Consider the following 10488-nt stretch of genomic DNA (forward strand, 5'->3'; position numbering starts at 1 on the left):
TGTGCTCTCCCTAAACTATTGTTGAGCTGCTTTGAGCAAGATATTACACCATCTCCCGCTAATGAGCTTGACTTTTGAATGATAAAACACTGCAGTCCGACCCAGTTGTTGGGGTGCGTGGGATTGTAGGGTGAGAAAAAATAAAACACTACCAGCATGCTCGCATTAAAAAAATCCACACAGAGTAATTGAGAGAAGTGGAGGTGAAGGTTGTTTTTGGCTTGAACTCAAATACCCCCACACTTCAACTCCCCGTTGTTCCCCCTTACCCATCTAGACTCCCACTTAAGCCCTGAGCTCCAGTATGAAATCAACATTGGGCCTGCAGGAAATGAGAGATCTCCACAGGAGATAGAGCAGGGAGGGAAGGTGGAGGAGGGGACAAAGAAAAACAGCGGAAAAAAACTATACATTGACTTTTGGCATCCAAGTGTCCATTCTTCATCTCATGGTCCTGCTCCCTTTTCCTATATCAACCTCCACTTCTTGTCTATCTATCTTCCTGTGTGTCCATCTCCATGAACATCTGCCGCTGTGTGTGTTCGTGCATGGAGCAGTTCCTGGGTCCAGCCTATAGAGTGAGCTTGAAGGGTCCGCCTTATGAAAGGCTCCAGGCGTGTTGTTTTTTTCCTGGCACAGTAATTCGCTGGCAAGCCAAGAAAGTGGACAAGCAGCGAGCTATTCCAGCGGGGCCTTGTTTTTGTTGTTCCACGCTCAAAGACAACATGACCTCATGTGACCCCCACCTCCACCCCCACCAGCTACTCACGGCTGGAACACAGCATAGTCTTCAAGGTGTGGGAGGCCGAACACGACACAACCGTGCAGATGAGTCGCGCTTTGCTCGAAATGTTTACTTGAAAACAGTGATTTGACAAGAGAGGCCGCTTTAAGAGACGCCGGCTCAAATGTACTGCGCAGGGCCGAGGGGGGTATTTGGGCTTCAACAAGTGAGCATGCAAGTGTGTCTGTGTGCAGACGCAGATAAGCGAGACAGACACAGAGACACACACTCACTCTCCTACACACCAAAGGGGTGGGGTAGCAATGAGGGGCTTGGTTAATGGCTTTTAAATTTCCACTGAGTGAGTGACTTACAACTGTGGAGGAGCACAGCTGTTCCTGATTTGGGGAACAAAGAGGGGGGGCGATGGAGGGGGTGGGGGGGGAGCAGCGATCTGAGAGACTGGACTGGGCGTGTGCTCATTTAATGGGCTAAAATCTCCCAGGAATGACACAAATGTGTGTGTGTGCGTGTGTGTGTGTCCACACTTGCCTGTGAGTATCTCTGATCATCTTGTATGTACTTACTTTGCTGTATGTACGTTTGCGTGGGAGGGCAACAGGATACGTCTCAGTGTACAGCCATAGATTACGGCCAGAGAGGAGGGGCGAGAGGGAGACAAGGCTCAGATGCGTGAGATGTAATACCCTGAGAGAGGAAGGGAGATGAAGAGAGAGAGAGAGAGAGAGAGAGAGAGAGAGAGAGGAGATTAAGGCCAGAGCTCATCTAAGCATGTCAATAAGAGTTGAAAAATCTAACGTCAGCCAGGTGGAAAAAATCCAACTTGCTTTGATCAAAGACTTTCCATCTCAGACGGACAACATCGCACCACGTTTGAACGCGGCCTTGCATGAAAACTCTGTGCTTTCTTTCAGTGTAGTCCCATATCTTGAATTGCTGCTTCCTGAACCCCCCACCCTCACCCCTCCCTACTCACACACACACACACAAACGTACACACACACGCACACACACACACACATACATACTCCACTTCTCCCCTCCAAGCTGTGCTTTGTTTCCTGCTGCAGCCCTTTTCCTCAGAGGCCCCCTCGCTGCACTCCAGCCTTGTAAAACATAGCAGGTCAGCATCACATGACTGAGGTCTAGGACACTGAAGGCCAGGGCCGGCCCTCTGCCTCGCCGAGCGGGAGTTGGGTGTCAAAGTACACTTGGGTGGGGCAGTGTGAAAGGAGAAGGACGGAGACTGACAGTCGAGAGAGAGAGAGAGAGAGAGAGAGAGAGAGAGAGAGAAATAGCGAGGCAGAAATACGAAGAGGCAGGAAAGAAAAAAGAAAAAAAAGAAAGAAAGGGAGGTACGAATGTCAGCAGTAAACCAGTAATTCTCCCAAGGAGTTGAAACCACTAAAAGGATATTATTTCCATCCATCCCTCCATCCCAAAAGAACACCTTTTCTCAACTCTCACAGTGTCTTACAGTGTAACTCTCTTTTTCTCACCTCAGGTCTGGTGTAGACCTGAATGGGGGTCTCCACACGCTCCCCTCCTCTCCCTTTGCCCCTCCTTGTTTCACTGAGTGATCGGAGCTGACATACATATGGAACACACTAATCCTGGTAGCACCCAAGAGAGAGAGGGGGGGGGGTGTTACATGCACACACGAGTACGTAGACGCACACGCATAGACATGCCGGCCTATTAATCCCCACGCACATCCATTCACACAGTGGATTCAGGTTTCCAGCCAGACTGTGTGATGACCAGGCTCGAGCTCAGTGGTTTCTGTTCATGCACAGATCCGTTTTCTTTCTGTTTCCGACATCTTAGCTTGTTTTCTTAAATTTGAGTCTCTTGTCTTGTCTTCTCGCCCAGTCTCCCTCTCTCTGTGCTAAGCACTCGGAGTGTGTCCCCAGAGGTCTCCAGCTTCATGGGAGGCCTGTCACACTAATAGATTTCACCTTCACTCATTTTCTCCCTCGCTGTCGATCCCTCTCTCGCCCTCTTTCTCATCTGCTGCCCATTACGGGCACGAGTGTCTGCTCACCACAAGCTGCAGTAGCCGAATGGTGTGAGGGAATTCAATGTCTGTTGCTTTTTCTCTCTCCATCTTTTCCAGTGGCAAACACGTTAACATAGATTTCTTCATTTTTCCGCGTAGATTTCTTCAATTTTTCTATCCACCCACCCATTTATGAAAGGCTGCTGCCTCTGGTACAAAATATGGTGTTAGTGCAGCTCATGCCACCCCTCCTCAAATTTTACTGGGCATTTTTGAAAAGATGATGAAGAAAACTTCCTGTCTTTCACTCTGCCGGTCCACTGCAACGGGTTACAATGTTTGTTAATAATTGGCAATCTTCCATCATTGCTGTAATAGTGATCAGTGATGTACATTTTGTTGCAACGTGAAATATGTTGTAAGGTGTTTCTCAAGAATCTACCGACAACAACCTCACCTATCACTCTTTGTCCCCCCCCCCTCCTCCTCCTCCTGCTTCCCCTTTGCTCCGTCTTGCTCATCCCACATGTCACATCACATTTCCCAGACAGCCCTAGGAAAAGGGCAGAATCCTTATGAATTGATGTGGGTCGCTTACAAAAGCATGGCCAGGGCAAGGACAGGCCCACACACACACACACACACACACACACACACACACACACACACACTCACACACTCACTGACACATAAAGGTGAACCACGAGGGTGAGGTGACACTGTTTACACACATTGTCCTTCACCTGTCACCTGCTTTCATCTGGTGTACGCAGTCTCTGAACCGCAGCTTCAGTGTCCACGTCCAAAATATTTGTTTATTAATACATCTGTGCACATAAAACACATTTAACATCAATACAAATGAAACAGTTCCTGGCCTTTGTCACCCTTTCTCGGACAGAGCTATGGCAACAATGCTCCATTACGCCACACACACGCACACACAGCTCACCCTGAGAACAAGCTGGAGCATGACGACACCTATTGGTGAATGTACGACAACGTTCTGCCGTTGCAGAGAATATATGAGGAGAATAACCAGTGATATTGAGTGCATACATCATCCACTGACAGTAAATTCACAGAGGAAAATTGACATTAGCTCATAAACATCTATCACAGGCCTGTGTATTCGGCAGCGCACATCTGAGTGTGGAATGCACGGCCGATGAATCAGATGCAATGGAGCATGACAGGGCTGCGTTATATTTTCTGTGTTTTATATGAGCACTCCACAGTTCTCACACACACTCTCGCTCTGCCCCTCTCTCTGTCATCTACTTTCACAAGGTGCTTCTTCGTGACTCCCGTTACTCCTGATTTATTCCTGTTCCCCACAGCCTGCACACAGTCTTTTATATGTCCAGTTAAGCAATTCTCTTCTCTAATTGGTTAATGTAGGGCACAGGGGTTTGGTGGACAGGGAAATCCCAGGAGGCCAGCTTCATGCCCACTAGGCTGGAAGGGAGCCAGAATGTAGTCTCCACCAGCCCCCGCGGCCGTCCGTTCCGTCCCCCCCCCCCCCCCCCCCCCACACCTCCACTGGACTGGAGAAGATCCAATATGGATGCCTCCGGGGCTATACTGCTGTGAAACTTACACTACTGTAGATGAAATCTGATGGAGAGGAGCTTCGCATCCATCAGTGCTCTCACTTTATAATTTCACATCACATGCTTTTTAAAGAACTCAAACTGTCAACTTCGAACTACTTTAAGGTCCAAATATGACTTGATAATCCGTGACAAAGACAAATAAACCATTTTACATCAATAATGCATCAGCCCCCTATCCATCAGCTCACAGAACAAATTCCAAGGCAGAAATTGCAGCATCATATCAAACTGCCAGTCCCTCTCAGCGCTTGAGAAAAACGCTCTGTGGAAAAATTGAGCAATTCTTAGAGACGGTGCCTTGAAGCTCAGTGATCCACAATGCTTCTGCATGCAGCCGTCTCCCTGAGGATAGAGGAAACACACAGGATGGAGAGAAGGGAGGAGAGATGCAGGGGGAGGAGGAAAGGGGGGGGGGAGAAAGTGCACGCAAGCCCACAGAGAGGAGAGGTGAGAGGGAGAGTGATGCAGAAAGAAAATGTAGACAGGGTGTTCAGTCTTAATATAGATTATTCTGTATAAAAGGTTAAAATGGAGAGAGGAGGGAGAAATGTTGTCCCTTCTGTGGCCTTAATCGCCCCTTTCCTTCTCTCATCTTTATCACCAACAGTGGTGGAAACATACCCCATAACAAGTGAAAGTCCTGCATTCAAAATATTATGTTTTAGCAGAAAGTATAACATCACTAATGAGTGGAACTGCTAACAACACAAAGCAACAAGAAACATAAAGCTTCCCAAGTAGACATCGTTTTTAATGTCAATTCTTGGTCTGAAAAATAACTAAGTGCAGCTTCTAAATTGATGAAGTGGAGTAAAAAGCACATATTTCCCACTGAAATGTAATATAGCATTAAATTAAAATACAATTGTGCAATTGTTACTTTCCACCACTGACTATGAAGGAATCAATGAATCATTCTGCCTGTTCTTTGGGAGGAGGTGGCTTTCTCTTGGGTTATGGTATTTCATGACACTTTATACTTCTTTTTACTATATCTTTATGTCATATGCAGCATTAGTTACTCGTCACTTAAAATGCACCGTGATAAATTAAACTAACAGCATGTAGAATTGTTAAAAATGTCTCCAACTCGACCAACTACAACAGGAAAATGGTACTTTCACATGAATGCGTCAGTAATAACAATCCAATAACATAATACGTAGTAGCATAACAGTCTTTTACTTGTAATAGAGCATTTGTACATTGCACTGGTATTGGTGCTTGATAAGTGTATTCATAGAACATATTCCACTGCGGTCCACGGTTTTATAACAAATTACATTGTTGGCATCTCCACTGTGTAAACCATATCTCTTATATCATAAATGAGAATATTCCTTGTTTCCCAACTGTCCAATTTATAAATAATGACCGTGCTGAATTCATCATTTTCTGGTGGAAGAGCCCTCCTGTGTTATCGCAAAGACATTACGTTCACAGTGAGATATTATTTATTCGTAATGAAGGACATGAGAAACGGACGGAAAATGTGAACTTTTCAATTACATACATATTCTGAAAAGATACGGCATGTGTGCAGCCCTCTTCATGTAACCGTGGTAGTGAATAGGGAGGGAGCTTGTCTTTTGTCTTTTGATGCTTGTTCATCGGTATTGGAAAGCACTCAGCAGCCCTCTGCTCGCTCAACAAGTACAGCAGAAATGTCCCTGAGCATGAGCGAGGCTCTGGGAACTCAAATGCTCCAGTGGAGCTGCTTAGTCGCCAGAGATCATGTTTATATCCAGCAGCATCCAGGCGTGAAAACGTGTAATGGTATGAATATGTGAAGCGAGGTGTTGCATGAAAAGTCAACTTTCCCCGAATACTGTAGCTGAAGGTTAGAGAAAGGTGTCTTCTTGAGCTTTGACACCAGGATGTTAGGATGAGACGATAGTGGCATTCAATTTTCTCCTTGTCATATCAGCTTGAACTCGCCAGCTGTGAAGGAACAGAGGTCAGAGTTCAAACTGTTGACAACCGCAAAGGTCAAATGACTCGTCCCCTACTGTGACCGTCACCTTGGTTCATCGTTTAGGAAGCCAAAGATATTGGATGAAGAGCGTGAAAGCAAAGCAGAGGGGTAAAGAACCTGAGGCTGGGCAGATGAACATATGAAAATGTGGCGTTGTGACATGGGATATTGCGCAATATGTCCCATTTGATACCATGTCACTTACATATTAATACCCCACGTAATGCTGCTGGTAAGCAGACAACCGGGGGGAAAGATTTTGGGGGTGAAATGAAGGGGGAGGGAGAACACAGAGGCTTATGTTGCTGTCTCCAAGCAGAAGACGTGGAGTGACTGAGGCAGACAGCCAATGGGGTGTGGCGGAGTGAGTGAGTGAGGGAGTGAGGGATGGGGGAGGGGGTAATGGAGGTGGCTGTGGCGGGTGGAGTTGGTGTGTGTGTCTGTGGGTGGGCGAGAGCGCGGTCGGTACTGGTATTTCTACCCTGTCACATCGTGTTAGTGTGCAGCCGAGCACGACTGCTGAGCACACCACTCTGGACAGCTCTGCACACACGGGGGGAACCGCACACACACACACACACACACACACACACACAGGTTTAAATTCACAAGGACACACAGAACTTGCACTTGAGTGCACACACACAGTCATCTCCCACGAGGGCCGTAAGGACATCCAAAACAAGTGAGCACCGTTGGAGGTTTGACAGAAACCAGGGGAGAGTGCTCAACCTCCCAACTTTACTTCCACCCATCTATCCATTTATCCACCATTACAGCACTCCGTGCATGCTATCGGACGTTTGTGGATACAGTCAATCACAGAGGAGTATTGATTTCCTTTATCTAATATTAAAAAAACTGTGCACAGTAGATGGAAGTTTAAAAAAAAAGAAAAAAGGGAAAAGGAGAAAATCAGAACCACATGACGTCTGCCTGTCCCAAAACACTGTGTATTAATGTTGGGAAAATATTGCAACCTGATGTTCTTGGCTCTGCGCTTCAGTAACGCAGGCAATATCTCGTTTTGGAAAGAAGCTCTTCAAACCCAGATGTCCAGACTGCACAAAGCTACAAATGAACCATAACAATTTACTTTACCGCCGTCAAACACATTGCCGCACTTGGCGAGGAGCGCAGCCAAGAAGCATCATCGTCATCAAACAAAGCGATTGTGTCAGCAAGGGGCAAAGCAATCAGCTCATCCACTCTCCACTCACTATATGCAACGTGGTTAAGTGGCCCGAGCCCAGGGGCTTTTACGCAATATGTTCCCTGAGAAGAAGGGGTGAGGGAGATAAAGTGAGTTTGGAAGACGGTACACCATTCACATTGCACCCCCCCACCCCCCCACCCCACCCCAGGCAGGCGGTTGAAGGAAAAGATGAGAGGGACGAATAGAGGCAGCAAGAATATTTCACTGTAAATACTGCACTCACACTGTGCACCCTGTGGCAAGGGAAATAAGGAGGAGGGAGTGCCGAGGTGTGATGTGCGGTGACCCGAGCTCTTCGATGACGCCATAAACTTGGGGGCACGCTTCAGCGGCTTTAAGCAAGGAGAGAGAGATACAAGCTGTCTTCGGCCACCGGCTCTGTGGCCGGCTAGAGGTCGGCCGGGACACACAGAAATGCATCGAGCGCTTTCAGCACTACGGAGGGTCATGAAAGGTCACGGCTACATAAATGAGCCTGGATATGTAGCAGGTTTGTGTATTATCACAAGAGGATGACTTTATTAGCCGAAAGGAGGAGTTCAACATTTGGGGAAACGCGCTTATTCTCTTTCTTGTCGAGAACAGAAGATCGATACCCCTCTCGTGTCCGTGTGGTAATTGCGAGGCGAGCAGCCAGTTAGCCAGTTAGCTTAGCTTAGCATAAAGACCTGAAACGGGGGGGGGGGGGGAGCGGCTGGCCTGTTGCGATGCAGTGAATACAGGTAACAGGGACAGGTCAGCATCAGTTCAGTGATTTACGGGAGGAATGTAGGCTTACTGGCGGGTTCAGGCGGATAGGCCGGTCCAGGTCAAAGGGCCGGAGCAACAATAGCTCCAGGGCAACAACACAAGAAATGCATCATGTGTACCATAGATTGTGAAGACAAAACGGACGTCTGGGCCAGAAAATGTACTGAGCCTCTGATGAAGGAATCAGCAGGTGAGCAGTTTGGCGGTCAGGTACCTGCAGGGCTGAAGAGGAGAGTGGCAACAGGTCTGTTGATGGGTGGGGGAGTCAGGTGATGGGGAAAGGAGGGAAGGTCCGTGGGCGTCTGGTGGATGGATCGGAAAATGGCAGCAAAGGGGCCTGTGAAGGGAACGTGGACAAAGCTTCAGCCTGTTCCACAGCCCGGCTTTGTCCAAAGGTAACACAATCTGCCTGCCATCACCTGTTATGCTCACTAAACGATAGATATATGTTAAGCTAATGTAATAGGCAGCTCTTTTGGAGCTTCATATTTATTGTCCCCGGGAAAATGTCCAATATTCACTCTCTTTTTGCTGTGTTTTTGGTCTCTCTAGGGAAATATCTGTCTCCTAAGCTTTTAAATGCTCCACTAGGTTCACAAGCTAGTGGCTAACTGTGTCTGACTACACCAGCATAACATCATTGGTTGGTTTTCTAGGTCTTTGGGCAAAACATAATGAAACTGCCACGTTTCGTGTGCAAGTCTGCAGCTGATGGGTGCTCAAAGGTTAAAGGAGACTCACACAATGCAATACAGTTGGGAGAAGCTAGAGGTCGACAGAAGCCCAAGGATCAATTTTAACATTTTCAATTCATTCTAAAGATCTTATATTATACCTTTATTTTATGAGTCTTTCCATGTCATTTACATTGTTTGTTATTCAAATGTGGAAATCAACAAACATCATAAACTATGTCACATCATTTAATGTTGTTTTTACTTGTGTTATTGAGAAATTTGTATTTTTTTCACTTTTAATGTCAAGAGCAAGTGAATCGTGTTTTTTCTAAACTTACAGGGACTGTAATCAACATTACTGTATCGCAAGTTACCAAAAGTCAAGCCACCAAACAAACAGCTCGATTTGTTCAGAACTGTGCCGCAAATAAACCAATCAAAGAGAAATGCAACCGAGTAAGCCGTCGCGTCTCTGTTTGGAGTGACGTCTCTTGACTTTCCCCTTGAAAAAGAAAGCTTCTCGTCAAGAATCGTGCCGACATGACTTCGCAGAACGAGAGATGCTCTGAGCGCATGTGGAGGTGTCAGTCATCTGCACTGAGCGGACTGGGGACACAGCTAGAGAGCAAAGGGAGCCCCTGAAGTGTCTCATTCAAGGTGGAGAGAGAATGGAGGAGGAGACGATGGAGGGAGAGATGCAGAGAAAGATGTTATCACTTCCATCACCTCCTCCGTGTTGGTGTGAAGGGAGTCGCTGAAAACAGATGCCCTACATTTTCTTTGAGACAGACTCCAGCAGCGAGGCCTTCCCAGATTCAGAAAAGGAAGGAAGTATGGAACGACAGAGGGAAAGAAAGAAAGGGAGCATGGAGGAAGGGAAAGAAAGACAGAAACAAGCAGACTCCCAGTTTGACGAGGCAGACATGAAAAGGTGGAGAGGCAGGCAAACAAAAGGAAACAAGGAAAGTTTTTGACTGTAATCCTCTTCCTTCCTCCCCTCTCTCTCGGTTATATAAAACACATCTAGAATTCTGTTCTATGAACATCAAAGAGCCTGCACCGCTTTGCAATCTGCATATATGATGCATCCCGGGAACAGCAGGAGGCGTGTGTGTGTGTGTGCGTGTGTGTGTGTGCGTGTGTGCGTGTGTGTGCGTGTGTGTGTGTGTGCGTGTGTCCTTCTGGGAGGAGTGTTTTGAGTCTTTGGAGAGTAATTAGATTACTTTGTGTTTAGATGAGCTACTTGGATCTCTGACTGCTTAAGTGTTCAGATGACAATCACATGTCCTTTATGTGAGAGTGCTCTTACTGCAAATACAGTAGTAAGCATTCACAACAAAGACTCCGTTCCTTCAATTGGACCGATGATATACATGAATTAACAACGCGGTGTCATGCGGAGGTCTCGAGAAATAAATCTTCCACTGGAAACTCAGCCGGGTGGATGCTGTCAGTTGTCAAATGTGGCTGCAAATTAAATCATCTTGCTGAAGAGAGCATAATAATTCAA

General features: G+C 46.7%; 1 protein-coding gene across 3 annotated transcripts in view; it reads right to left on the reverse strand.

Moving 5' to 3' along the window:
* The window catches only part of raraa (retinoic acid receptor, alpha a), a 154786-nt gene extending 151840 nt beyond the window's left edge, over positions 1 to 2946 (reverse strand). Inside the window, exons 1-2 of one of the 3 annotated variants that reach the window (XM_034558402.1) lie at positions 2790 to 2946; positions 1312 to 1432 (exon numbers count right to left, since the gene is read on the reverse strand). The gene's annotated coding sequence lies outside the window, so the exon portion shown is untranslated. Of the gene's footprint in view, positions 1 to 1311; positions 1433 to 2789 lie in introns of those variants that run through there. The other 2 variants (XM_034558400.1, XM_034558401.1) reach the window with 2 other exon arrangements.
* Between the last annotated feature and the right edge of the window lie 7542 nt (positions 2947 to 10488).

The sequence above is a fragment of the Cyclopterus lumpus genome, chromosome 19, assembly GCF_009769545.1.
Source record: "Cyclopterus lumpus isolate fCycLum1 chromosome 19, fCycLum1.pri, whole genome shotgun sequence".
NCBI lineage: Eukaryota > Metazoa > Chordata > Actinopteri > Perciformes > Cyclopteridae > Cyclopterus > Cyclopterus lumpus.